The 15,000-nt window shown below is 38.9% G+C and overlaps 1 long non-coding RNA gene across 3 annotated transcripts in view; it reads left to right on the top strand.

Annotated features, from left to right (window-relative positions):
* Nucleotides 1-2,940, top strand: part of LOC144514415 (uncharacterized) — a 4,033-nt gene extending 1,093 nt beyond the window's left edge. The window contains exons 2-4 of one of the 3 annotated variants that reach the window (XR_013501367.1): nt 245-376; nt 1,700-1,790; nt 2,606-2,940. This is a non-coding gene — a long non-coding RNA (uncharacterized LOC144514415). The remainder of the gene's footprint in view (nt 1-244; nt 377-1,699; nt 1,791-2,605) is intronic. The other 2 variants (XR_013501368.1, XR_013501369.1) reach the window with 2 other exon arrangements.
* Nucleotides 2,941-15,000: the final 12,060 nt, after the last annotated feature.

Genomic DNA, 15,000 nt, shown 5'->3' with positions numbered 1-15,000 from the left:
TTCCCTTTTTCCCGTCAAAATAAAAAGCTATATGTTTACTATAACTTCCTCTTAAGCTTCAACTGAGAGGTTACACAATAAAATCCCTTACATTCTGATGGAAATCTATACATCGCAGCAACGTATTAACTATGTATTTAAGATGTATTACAAATTCCTCAGTTGTTCGCGGGTTATTTGGAAGCATCGTTTATTGAGCGTCTGGATGTCTTTACTGTACACTCACTGTTGATGTGATGGACAGTGAATCTGAATTCTGCCTAGCAACATATTCGCGCCACAGTCGATAAAGGAAGGAAAAAAAGGAAGGAAAAAAAGTTGCCAGTCTAGAAGGGTTAGGATGGAGACTGCTTCGTTGCTGCTGTCAAACCTCATGGTAAGCACTATTTAATCTTAACGTAACATTAATACAAATATTTTGACGTTTTCTCATGTGGAAGTTGGTGTTCATCTGACAAATAACAATATGTGTTAGTACGTTACGCCATGTCATGGTTTAAAGTAACTTTAGGGCCGTTAGATCAGGCTCACATCGCACTAGCCGCCCTTTTTTACATTCATTTAAAATTAAAATATCCGTGCTCTAGCTAGCTAGTTATGTACTAATTTGACTGAATCTGAATGTAAAGTTAACGTTAGCTAGCTATATCAGTTGCAGTACAGGCCAGTAACGTTAGCTAACGTCAGGCTGCTAGATAGCTAATTGAACGTTACCCGATATCGGATATCCCTTAACGTTAATTTTAGCTAGCTAGCTAGCTAGCTAACAGTAACTGAGTGCCGCACCTCAGTCATACTTTGCTCATATCAGTTAATTTGATTTTTTTTTTTTTTTTTGCTTAAATGGAACTGAACCACAACTGGGAACATTTAAAGCTGAAGACTTGTTATATAATCAAAATGTAAAGGTAGCTAAATTCTGCATGTAGCGTTAGCTAGCTAGCTAGCTAATCTGCCAACTAACATTAAATCATATTTAAAAAAGGTGAAGAAGTTCAGGGGCCGTGTAATGGCAGGCTAACGTTCGTACTTATTACATTGTGATTATAATGTTTTATTTTTACCCTGCTTATTACCAAAATGACACTAGCTACGTAAAATAAGTTGTAGGACAGTTTAGCTAGTAAGACTGGTTCGTTTCTGTACACTCGGCATTAAATCTGGTTTACAACTGATTTTGAAAACGGGGTTCGGAGTGCCAACGGTCATAAAACATCAGTTATTAGATGGTGCCCATTTTCGTTGGCTAACGTTAGCCTTCAAAACACCCCAATGAGCATTGTCACCTGTTACCATCATTTTCTTACTGATCTATCACTACATTTTGTATTCTAATGTAACCCTAACGTGCAGTGAAGGAGAGATACCACACGTCCTTCCTGCTGCTGTCAGACTTTATAATCAACACTGCTCCAAGTAGACCACACGCACCATATGTGACAATTTACTCACGTGCAACATCAATGTACACCTTATTATGCAATATCAATAACTACTCTGTGCAATACTGTGAATCCCGTGTTATAAAATTTTCTGTCTGTATACTTAACTGTTTGAACTGCTTTATTCTTGCATTTTTACTGATGCTTTTGTCATTGCACTTTCCTTTTTGGTGCAGTATCACTGAAAATGTCCACCACAGTGGGATTAATTAAGGATCTTATCTTATTTTAAATTTTTATATGTTTGTATTTTTCAGATCTCTCAACTGCCATGATGACCAAGATATTCAACGGGGAAATGTGGAAAGCTGCCATACTCCTAGTCATTACTTTGCCAAATCATCTGTGGTAAGTTTACAAAAATCCTAATTGAAAATGGGAGTAGGAAGTAAAGAGAGGACAGCATAAAATGGCACCTTTGGTATAAAAAGTAAATACGTTTTAAATAATTGTGATTACTATGAAACCTTGATGTTAGCCCTTTTAGAGAGAAAGTTATGGTATATTTTATGGGACGATGTATAACATGCTATTTAAAGCTTTCATTTACAAAGTGATCTAAATACATATTGTCAGAACGGCACTTTAACAGCGGTTGAGGCTAGATGGGATACAGCTACGGTGACAACAGTTAAGTGTAGGCACCAAAACGACTAGTTAAGTTCAGGAAACAGATCGTGGTTTGAATTAAAACTCTAGAGGAACGAAACACATGTTTTCCTGGGTGAAAGTATAACAAATATATTATTATATTAGTCTAGATTTTGCGGGATTTTTGCATAACTTTTGGCCGTAGCTGTATCCCTTCTACCGTAAAGAGCCCACCTGTTATGGATCTTGAACTTCATCCAAAATGAAACTGCACAGACTGCAGCCCCCCTACTGACCAAATGGCCGTACTGTTCAATTATATTGAAATGCTGAATTGGAGCTTCTGAGGAAAATTTAGCAGAAAATGTAACTACGTTAACGACATTTGGCTTGCCATATTCTACTTAATGAAACCGGTCTTCTATTTACATCTGCAAAAAATATATATAACTCAACCACATCTTAAAAACAAAGGGAGAAGAAACAAAAAATAAAATAAAAAAAACTTCCATGCATTAAAAGATATTTCTTCGAATAACGCACAAAACCCAAATCTTTTGTTCTTGTCACAGCAGCAGCAGCACAGAGGAATCCTACTTTCCTGAGTACGAAGCCGGCCATCAAGGACTTCCCCGAGTGGCAACAGACTGGAGCAGAGGCTGTAGCAGGGACAGCCTTTTTTTTTTTTTTGCTACTGAAATAATTGACATTATGATAGACAGTGGACAATATGGTGTGACAATTAGTTTTTGTTCTCCAACATGTACACACTGCTGTTTTGAAGCAGGGATATACAGCTCACTGTGTGTAGTCAAAAGCGAGAAATACTCTATAGTATATATATTTCAGCGACTCCTACAGATTAAGAAAATAATGAATTTTCTTAATAAATAAATGTTATTCTTGGCTCAATTGTTCAGTGTCTTTGGGTTCAAATAACATTACCATGATCCCATAGGCATCAAAAAATTGAGAAAGCGGCGTTTTTTAAAACTGAAACAGGTTGCGTTGGACATCCTGTTGTGTGCGCAAGCACCTTTTTATTACCACGGGTTTACAGACACGTCTCTACTGATTGGGTATTATGTGGAACACAGCCAATAATCGAGAGACACACCCACCAAACGAGAGAAAACATAACTCAAGCCGTTGCACACCGTTCCCAGGAAACGTGCGTGCCCCAGCTCTTCGCCTGAGGGAAGCTCACAGTCTCAGACTTTAAAAAACACTGGTTTAAGCTTTTAATAGTGTTTTTGTACATTAGCCCTTAGTATAGACCACAGTAGGATGATTATCCCAAAATCTAGCTACATACAATAGCTTTAATGTGTTACAGTGTGCTATTTTCTATAATAATTTGAACTTGTGTAAATTGTCTTTGAGTACCCTGAAAAGCGCTTTATAAATAAAATGTATTAGTATATACGTATGACATACGTTAGAACGATATATATATGAGCCCGCATCTGTACGATGTATGAAATACGTTAGAACGATGTATATGAGCCCGCATCTGTACGATGTATGACGTACGTTAGAACGATGTATATGAGCCCGCATCTGTACGATGTATGAAATACGTTAGAACGATGTATGAGTCGTGATGTATGAAATACGTTGGAACGATGTATGATGATGATATATATATATATATATATATATATATATATATATATATATATATATATATATATATATATATATATATACGTCGCGGAGAGAGCACCTATATGTCGCTGAAACGTAGAGCAGCGACGTCCCGGGGACGTCGTGCCAGTGAGCAAACGAGCAATATGCTACATATTCCCTCCGCATTCTGATTACATCGCCAATACATCGCGGCGACGTATGTGTGTTTACTGGGCAATATCATGTAACACATGATTCCTGCAAAAGACAAGGCTAATGTTAGGAAACCACCTCTTCAAGGCCCCAATAATGCCCTTCTCTCTGTCAGCAGTGATGGGCACTCTTTTGAATTTTTTCACTCCCATCCCAAGTTTGCCCAGAATGTCCTGTAAGAACATTTCATGATACTGCATGAATTTGCGTTCATGCATGAACCCAACAGGAAACACAGGTTCATTAACAAGTGATGTATTCCTCATCGCAAGCACAGAAACACGTGGATGAGAGATGAAGCCATGGAGAGAAGCTCTGTTCACGAAACTGTAGGCTAACCTTAGTAGCTAGCGCTAGCTAGTAGCTAGCTAGTAGCACGACATAATGATTACATCTCCTTGGTTGTCTAAATAGATCCATTGTTTATTTAGATAAGCATGTAAACGATCAGGAACAACGAAAACACAATGTTTAACGTTAGTGAATATTTTATACAATGAAACGGCGAGTTCATGAGTTCACCACATATACGAGAGAGAAGCTCACTGTGCTAGTCCATCGCTAATGTCCATCGTGACGTCGTGGGCCAGTCAACGCGGAAGATCCGAGCTCCATGTTTGCTTTATGTGCTTTTGAGCACTCTCATTGGAATGTACGGAGCTTCTCACTGAACACTGTATCCAGTTCTCTTAATACATCCATGTTTCTCTACTATTATAGAAACATTTTAAGATGAGCGAAATAGAGACACACTGACACACATGAGATAAATGTGTGTTTCAGTGGTTATGAGGAGCAATATGAGAGAAAAATATGGTGATGATTGATCGTTGTTTAGGTACATTAAACCACGTTAAGCTTTTTCACATTAAGCTTTTTCACGTAAAGCTTTTCCGTTACAATAGCCTTAAATGAAGCAGAAACATTTAATGTCAGATAATGCCCATAATAATTGGACTTTGGGTTAGATTTCTTTTACAGTTTTCAGTGGTTATAAGGAGCAATATGAGAGAGAAATATGGTGATGATTGATTGTTGTTTAGGTACATTAAACCATGTTAAGCTTTTTCACGTTAAACTTTTTCCACGTTAAACTTTTTCTTTACAATAATCTTAAATGAAGCAGAAACGCTTAAAGGGATATTTCACCGCTGGAAAGATGAATATGTATTAAATTGGATCATTTATGTAGTAGAAATGTGAAAAAAATGTCCTTCTAGACCGAGAAAAGCTAGAAAATGTATTTTTGGCATTCTGGGAAGACAACAACTCCCAGAATGCACTTGCTTCGCTTCCCTTCGCTTTTACACATTTAAAATGTGTAAAAATAACATTATATAAAAACAGCCTACATTTAGTGCACACACATAGGCTCCGTAAAGTTCAGCTAACGCATTGGTAACATTAGCGCTTGGTGGGATGTAAACACCGAGTATAAACACAGCCGTGAATTTGCGTGTAATGTAGAATTGTCGGCATTTAACAGTCACAAACTCCACCAGCGGTTAGCAGTAGTTGGATAAAAGCACCCCATTTCTGCACCAGTCCGTCTCTGGGACATGTTTTCATGCTAATCGAATGTGTTTGTAGCTTGAAACAAGCTAGCGCGGACCGCTGATTAGCTTACATTCGCTAGTATTCGGGTGCACAGGGAAAGTAAAAACAAATCGCTATTTATACCACTAAAAAGGCTCAAAATATCACCGCACTTCAACGGTAGCATAATTAGTGTCCTTAAATGTTAACCGAAGCATTGAGAACTTTGTAAATGTACAGACAGTTTATAAAAAAGAGATTATAAAGACAGTCGCGTTCTCGTATACAGGCGGCCGCCGTCTTGGGAGCCGTCTTGTCTTTCTAAACTATCTTTTTAATACTACACTGACGATGATGATTTTTGCATCATCGGAGGCTTTTTTCCTGACACACAAATCTCAGGGGGACATGAGGGAGAAAATACTACCGGGTTTCTACTGATACAAAGCTTAATGCTAATCGGTGAAGGATCCCTTTTAATAACGTCCATAATAATTGGACTTTGGGTTAGATTTTTTGACAGTTTTCAATATGAGAAATATGAGAGAGAAATATGGTGATGATTGATCGTTGTTTAGGTACATTAAACCACGTTAAGCTTGTTCATGTTAAGCTTTTTCCTTACAATAGCCTTAAATGAAGCAGAAACGCTTAATGTCAGATAACATCCATAATAATTGGACTTTGGGTTAGATTTTTTTTTTTTTTTACAGTTTTCAGTGGTTATGAGGAGCAATGTGAGAGAGAAATATGGTGATGATTAAATGTTGTTTAGGTACATTAAACCACGTTAAACTTTTTCACATTAAGCATTTTAGAATGTCCCGCCGAAAACCAATTATTAAATACACAGGCATCCTACCTATCCATGCAAACCGATATAATCCATGAAAGATATCATCCATAGCAACAACCTGATCTCACAGAATTCCGTGAAACGAACACGGCCCCTTAACTCAAAATCGGTGGCAGTTTCACGGAATCGCAAAACATTCCGTGATGAGCCCACGGAAGAATTCCGTGAAATAAACACGTCCCCTTAAGTTAAGGAAAAGGTCATGGGTGGGCTTACGGTTCGGGACGTTTGGGTTCAGGAAAAGGTGGGTGGGCTTACGATTCTGTGAGACGCGAAAAGAACGGGATGGTTGGGTTTAGGAAAAGAAGAAAGTGACTTTAGGAAACGTGACATGCGGGACACAAACCCCGGTCTCCTGGGTGAAAGTCTTAGTGTTTGACCCATCCACCACCCCAACCAACCTCCTTACGCGGAATTTCGGCCTTGCATACTACTCGCTACCATAGTCGCTGTTAATGCTACGTCATCTTCTCATTGACTTTACATTGGCATTGTTTTCCGTGGTGGCCACACGGAATTTTCACACATTCCGTGCCACCAACACGTAATGCGCTGTTAACGGTTCATGATCATTTCACGGAATTATGTGAAACCAGGCTGATAGCAATGCACGTCATCTGCTGTGTCCACAACAATCCATACGTGTTTGAGCCATATTTCATTCTTGCAGGTGTTCATGTCAGCTCTTACACAAATCCAAATGGTAAAAGTAATTCCAACTTTTTTTCGGTTGACTCTGTCTGTTATCTCTGAATTAAAAAGTAGTAATCCAAGTCGAGTTCGCTGACTGTGCATCTTGAGCGGTTTGGTGGCCCTTAACCAGGGGCGATTCTAGGATCAGACCTTTAGGGGGGCTCAGCCCCTAATGAGAATGTGATATGGATACAGTGCCTTGCAAAAGTGTCACCCCCTTGGTCTAATGTTTAATTAAAGCGCCCATACCATGCTCATTTTCAGGTTCATAATTGTATTTTGAGGTTGTACCAGAATAGGTTTACATGGTTTAATTTTCAAAAAACACCATATTTTTGTTGTACTGCACATTGCTGCAGCTCCTCTTTTCACCCAGTGTCAGGTCTCTGTTTTAGCTACAGAGTGAGGCATCGCACTTGTATCCCATCTTTGGTGGGAGTCGCACATGCGCAGTAGCTACGTAAGGATCATATCAGCTAGCTGTTTGTTTCTCCAACTTCGGCCTGTACAAGGCAGGATTAGCCGGGAAACTTCTTCTAAACGAGGGCGCACTTCTAACTTTGCGTGGAATACCTGCAGAACAGGGACATGTAAGTAGTTTTTTTGTAGATTATGGTGAACCTGTGTGTGTTGTAGCAGTGTTTTGCCATTGAGAACGAGGTAGCATGCACTAGCACGCTAGCGGTTAGCCAACTCGTTTCAGCCATCAGCAGATTTTTAACAGCTCACCCAGAGACTGAAGGCAGGATACATTCAGAAAACAGCATGGATGTTTTTTTTCTTCCAAGTTTGTATACGTGTGGAAGCACCAGAGACAAAAAAATAACACCCCAAATTCCAGAAAAAGTGATTTATTTTTATAATATGGGCACTTTAATTATTACTCTATATCTTGCATTTAAATAAATATACCTTTGTATTCAATTATAATTAAATTATCTTTATTGAGAAAATATTTCTTGTTTTTATTCATACTGTGCTGCAAAGTAACTTAGCTGTCATACTGTTTAACTCATTGACATAAATATAATGGACCAACAGATCCCGTTGCTCTGGACGGAGACCAGTGAAGGATATTAGAAGCACTTTTCCGGTGATGGCTGAGCGTTACTACGCAGCCTCCAACTAAGAGAGACGACATAAATGTGCCGTGAGCAACGTGTCTGAAAATTGTAAGTCTTCTGGTAGCTGTGCCAAGAGAAATCTCAATCATTCCCAATCTTGCAGAGATGGAGAGCATAGGTATATGTAAGGAGATAACATAGGCACAGGCTAATTATTGCTAACTAAAATGCTAGTTAACATTAGTAATTACACTTAAACAGCTAATGTGAGACGAAACTGCCTGCGAGCTTCTCCTGTACTATACGGTAATTCCTTTACTGTGCGACAGTAAGTCGCGTGGTTATGACACAATCGTTATTATTTTTACAAAAACGCCTGCTACGGAGCCATAACGTGAGGTACAAGGTAATGGAGCCTTTTATACATTGTCGTGTTTCTTTAGAAATAAACAATGGACAAAAAAAAGTCTTTAAATGCTTCAGATGTAAAGTTATTCGCTGTCAAAGTGGCGCCAAAATGAATGGCAGTCAATGGAATGTTAACGGGAGGTGATGGCTTGGTAGCATCAAAATGGCGCCATAGGAGGTTCGCGGTCCGAGGAGAAGCTTACCCCCTTGGTTTAACTATGTTAGTGTTGCCACACTATCCTGATCATTATAGCACTAAACAGGAAGAACCAAAGGTCTTCTATATAATTTAAAACAAATACCATGATGACTAGACCTGGGTTAGGTGTTCTTATAATGGATGCAAGTATGGTGAACAGCAAGCAAATATTGATTATATGTCAGTTACTGCCTTTTGCCTTTGCACGACTCCTTATTTTTGGCATATGATACAAAGACAGAGTACAGTAACTGCCAAACAAGGGTCAAAGGTCGATTTTTAGCTCAAGATTTTTTGCAAACAAACATTTCTTTATTATAACAACTAGTTGTCAAATTTTGGGAGTCCTACCTATGATACTTTTGTCTGGACAAAACAGAAACTTTAAAGTCATTTTTCACACTCTAGCGAGTTAAGGTCTTTTGCCTTTGCAGGGCAGTATACTGTGGGCTAGAGGTGCAACGATGAATCGATTAGTTGTCAACTATTAAATTAATCGGCAACTATTTTGATAATCGATTAATCGTTTGAGTCATTTTTATATAAAAAAAAAAAAAAAAGATTTCTCTGATTCCAGCTTGTTAAATGTGAATATATTCTAGTTTCTTCTCTCCTTTGTGACAGTAAACTGAATATCTTTGAGTTTTGGACAAAACAAGACATTTGAGGACGTCATCTTAGGCTTTGGGAAACACTGATCCACATTTTTCACCATGTTTTGACATTTTTATAGATCAAACAACTAATCGATTAATCGAGAAAATAATCGTCAGATTAATCGACTATGAAAATAATCGTTAGTTGTAGCCTTACTATGGGCGTCTGCTAATAATGTCACACACACACGTATCGCAGCCCGGTCTCACGGCAGTTCGTGTAAATGTCACGTTATTTTTAATCTATTGATACGTTCACGGGGGACGTTTTTCTTGTTTTTTTGTGGTGTCTAGCATGAAAGGCGGCCGCAAGGCGCCCGCTGGGGACGCGACTACGGGGAAAGGGCGCCTCACACGCCGGGAGACGGCCGCGGGGACACGCCGGGAGACGGCCGAAAAGGACGCCTCATACGCCGGGAGACGGCCGCAGGGGACGGCCGCAGGGGACGGCCGCTGGGGACGCGCCACGATAACGGGATGGCGGAGGTTGGGTTTAGGAAAAACACTACAGGGAAAGGACGCCTCACACGCCGGGAGACAATAACGGGACGGTTGTGATTAGGAAGACCTGTGTTGTTTTGCCCATCCACCACCCCGAACAGCCTCCCTACACGGATTTTCGGCTTTTAATACTACTCCCTACCATTTTTTGTGCTGTGACCACGAAATATGCTTCCCATTGAAATACATTACTTCACATTTTCCTGCTGGCCACTACGAAACAAATGAGAAAAAATGAACCCGTGAACACGTATCAATAGATTAAATAACGTGACCATTTCATGAACTGCCATGAGACTGGGCTGCGTATCGTGTCACGTCATGTTTGGCCACTCATGATCACAATGCTAGACATTTGCCGTTGTTGGGACCATTTTACTTTTTACTTATGGGAATCAAGCTATGCAAATCAAGCATTTTGATCCTAAGTGTCTGCTGTTGGTTCATGAAGGCGGGGACACCCAGATACAGCAAGGCCGAGGCTTTCTATGTTGTTTTGGCAGTTCTGTCCAAATCTGTCAAACAAAGAGAGTCACTGCGCTGTTCAGGCCAGTGATGAGTAAAATGGGTATGTTGTCGGACAGTCTGGCAAATATGGAGCCATGCTAAGATAAGTCATTACATTTGATCTGTGTGTGTGTGTGTGTGTGTGTGTGTGTGTGTGTGTGATGGGATCCTCCAAGCAGCTGTAAACACCATTCCAGATGTTGGCCTCCCATCTTCGTAAAAAGAGGTCCGTCTTTCCGCCTGTAAGTTTGCCAAACTCTGAGTCCTGCTTACACAGAGGAGAATAAAAACATGTTACAATCAACCTACCAAATATTAACAAACTCACAGCATTAAATCAGGGAACTGAAAAGTAAAGCTGTATTTATTTTATATTTTGGGTTACTTGGTGGCAGCGTAGCGAGCTGAAAACATCTTTTTTTTGGTGCGTTTGAATTCATGCGGTGCTGCGCAGAGCTGACTTTAACATAAGGCATGCTATTTAAAATGCAGTGTTGCAGTGCATTGATGGCCATACATTGATTTATTTGTGGCGGCCCACCACAATATCAACGCCGACTACCATATATTGATTTTGAATTTATTTTTTACTATTTAAATGGGTTGAAGTTTGATTGTAGAGCTGCGCGCACCTCCCATCCCAGCGCTGATGTTTTGTGAAGCACAGTTAGGTGTGCATGTCACCCTTTGCAGGTACTGTGGAATTACATGGTTTCTTTTTGTTTCATATTTCCTGCACAGAAGCCATGCAATCATTTTGTGAGTTCATCCCATTTGAGAGGAGTGGGACTAAATAAGCCAGTCACCAAGGAAGGAAGCAACCTACCAGACTTGGCATGTCCAAAAACCGTGGGTACTCGTTGAATATTTTGGCAACAGTGGGGGAGTCCTTAGTAATCCAGGATCTGCGACAGGTGTATGTTTTCTCCATGCCTGACTTGCATGCCCATCCTCTGTTGTATCAGGCTTCTCGGGTCCAGTGCAGTCATTGGTCACTTTTCGCTTCCTATAACGCCTCTGCCCTTGCTCGAGATTGCGTCTAAGGTTGCGCAAATTAGTCTCTAGGAATCCACAGTGAGAGACTGGATCATAGTAATGCTCCTGAGAATGAAAGGAGATATCAGTGAACAACAATTTTTCAGTTCTCCTTAGTGGTATGTGGGTCGCAAGCAAACAGATTAGACATTTGCTAGGCAATTTTAATTGAAACAGAACAAAGGCTGTGGTTTGAGGCTATGGAAGATATCATATGTTGTAGAGCAGTAAGACCAACCCTAAAAAAATAATCATGAGATTAAAGTTACCATAAAATATAGATATGCGATTATCTTCACCTACTAAACACTCACAAAGGATACTGCACTGCTCTGATGACCTCTTGAAGCACAGTGAGTTCAACCATGTATTCTGGAGCCTTATGGTAAAAGTAATATTATTTTAAAAAATCAATTCTAAAACTGGGAACCAGTATAATGATGCCAAAATCAAAGGAATGTGAGTTTTTTGGTTTGTTAGAAGCTTGGCAGCAGAGGTTTATTATTAATTAGATTGAAGAGGAGTGCGAAATGTACATTATAAAAATACTAGTACTTAAAAACTATTACAGAAACTACTACTTACAAATCCTTCCCCTTGTCCTTCTACTCTGACACTCAGGGATGGGATGGGAAATTAGCACCCGCTAAAGAACTATACAAAAAAGCAACTTTCACTGTCTCTCGCAACTTCATTGCAACAAAAATACAAACGACATGGCAACTTTTATCGCAATTTTTTACAAAAGCTGCCACAAAATCAGACATTTAGGGCCGTAACAATCTCAAAAAAAGGCTGTGAAATCCTGGAGGGACTGTTTAATGCTATGTTACTGACAGATGAGTCTATTTTTTTTGTTCATTAAACATGTAGGCCTACAATTACTGTAGAATATGACCACACTGACCAAACACAATTTAACCATGGTCTCGCAGGCTTTTTTCACATCACTCTTTATTTGCCTATATTAATAAAATATGTATTAATAATAAAAAATAATGCATTGAAGCAATTCAAAATATGCTAGTGCACTTTCTTTTATAAATTTGAGTTCTGGAAGAAGTGGCTGGTAAAAAATATAAGTGGCTGGTAAAATTGGGCATCCACCAGTTAATGTAAAAAATAAAAATAATAATAAAGTTAATTTCCCACCCTGGATGGGAAGGTGGTGATGATGCTTTTCGCTACAGCCAACTTCTCTGCACTAAGAGGGTAACTGGAAAATAGGACAAAAACATTGCCACTTCCTCATTCAGTGACACAGGTATACTGTTGTTTTTATTTCAGTGCAAAATATTTTTAAAGTTAGATATTCATGCCAAAGTGTGGTATGGTGCAATAATAATGATCACATGTTTATATTCAAGGTCTTGACAAACAGTTTCAACAGAACTTAGAGGCAAGCATTTACTCAAGAAGCCTAATTCTTATCGTTAGTACTTACTGGTCATTCATCGACACCTTACTCAGCTGCCCAATATGCTCATCTCAATGTAGTACATTTCTAAAAGAATATCTATTTATGCTTAATTCACTACCTCTACAATGTGATGCAGTTAAAAGATGTTTTTAACAATCATTTGCTAACAAGAATAGCTGACTCTTCATCTGCATACAGTATAAGGTATTAATGTATAAAACTACAGCATATGTGTGGGGATTGCTTAATCACCATGATGACAATTCAATTAAATGTTTTGAATTGAATTTTAATTAAATGCCTTTGGAAACTGGAGTATTGCAAAGTGTACCTGATGTCGATTGGTCTCCCTAAGACAGGTTTCCATCTGGAGTCCTCTGGCTGACAGGAAGACATGGAATCTATCAAAGTACTTCACGTCTACACCGGTGTCAACATCAATATATTCCATGAAATCAGTGTTATACTTTAATAATCCATCAAGCACACAGCCCGTTTGCTGAGCTAGGCTTTGAACTACGATATCCATGGCACTGTTAACATAGAGCATTTTTTTTTACAAGTCTCTTTCTCATCTTTAAAACTGGTAACAAGGACTTTGATAGATTCCAGGTTGTCATATGTGAGCTGAAAAAAGTAATAAATAGCTAAATAAGCAAGATAATTTGCACAGTCAACACAGACATTCACATCTATATCCACAATGTTGTTGTTGCTTTTTTAATAAAAAAGGAATGCTGAAAATTAGCATATGCACTTAATGGCATAATAGGCAAGACTCCAATGTATATTTCCTATCAGCTGCCGCCATGTATAAATATCAGAACACTGCTAACTGTAGCTTAAGCTTAGTTTTTACCTCACACAGAGCTGCTGGTAGCTTAATAAGTCTGATAAGAGAAGGCTGAGAGGCGACATCATGCTAACTTACTCAGAAATTCTTCCTGTTTCTGTGGCAGTAGGCTAACACAACGCCTGGGCACTCCATTGCCTAGCTGTGCAATATTCCCAGCTTTACGAGATATTTGGGGCTAACGATGTAACACACACACACACACACACACACACACACACACACACACACACACACACACCATAACCCTCTCAGAGTCGCTAGCTCAGACACAGCTACAACACAGACTTTCTTATAAGGGCCACGAATATCCTTCTAGTGACAGTCACTGCTCCAGCGGACTCTGTTTCCAGCGCGGACAAGCGTTTAACATAACGTTACTGGTTAAAATAACACACAGCTACAAGCATACAATGGGAAAATGGCTCATAGAAGCCCATGCAACGTTACTGTCAATTACTGATATATGTAACGTTGACGTTAACCTTATCCTTACGAAATAAAGTAACAACTCAACTGTTAGGTGCACCACTTGTTATGGGGTTTCCAACAACCACAGAGCAAGTGCAGCAACTTCATGTTATCAGACGTTAACTAACGTTCACATTAATGGCTGTGTTATGAGTCGCTTTTGAACTGCTAACTTTTAACGTTATTATATTAACGTTAACGTTACCACGTTTCATGCCGACTTTCGATAGAGCTGGTAACTTGCTGTCCCACTCCCAAACTGAATTTTACTTGGTGTAATTTTGATAATAAATACAGCAAAAATAAACTTCAAAACCACAATGGACGTTTGGTGTAACTTAAGTAACGTTACTTAATGTTACAGTTAATGCTGAACAAAACGTAAACGTTATCGTGGATTTACATAAAAATACTATTTAGTTAGTTGGTGTATTATAACGTTATACATGCCGAATTTACCTTAACACATTGTTAGCGTTATAGCTTTTGGTAGTGATGTGCGATACCACTTAATTCCTATTCGATCCGATACCAAGTAATACCCGGGCTGGTATTGCCGATACCAATACCAATACTTTTTACGTATTTTATTTGTAGTGTGATGTGACAACTAGTTTAAAGTAAAGTAAAAAAGTAGGTTGTAGGCTTACCAATTCCAAATTATAGCTGCATAATGACAAGACAATAAACTACTCTCATATTATTTAATTATAAAGAAAATCTCAGAGACTTGTACAGTAAAACAGGTTGAAAATTACACACAAATAAAAAAAAATTGACTCTTAACCTTGTCACAAAATATTCCATATCCACTTTTTGCTGTTCTTTACAACACATGTAAATCAGGCACCTTTGAAAACCGTTAACTCAAATTGTTTTCACAAAACATTCATGTTTACAAAAAAATAAAATAAAAATAGGCTCCC

This window comes from Sander vitreus, unplaced genomic scaffold, assembly GCF_031162955.1.
Source record: "Sander vitreus isolate 19-12246 unplaced genomic scaffold, sanVit1 ctg579_0, whole genome shotgun sequence".
NCBI classification, from domain to species: domain Eukaryota; kingdom Metazoa; phylum Chordata; class Actinopteri; order Perciformes; family Percidae; genus Sander; species Sander vitreus.
This window is presented reverse-complemented; position numbering and strand designations above follow the sequence as displayed.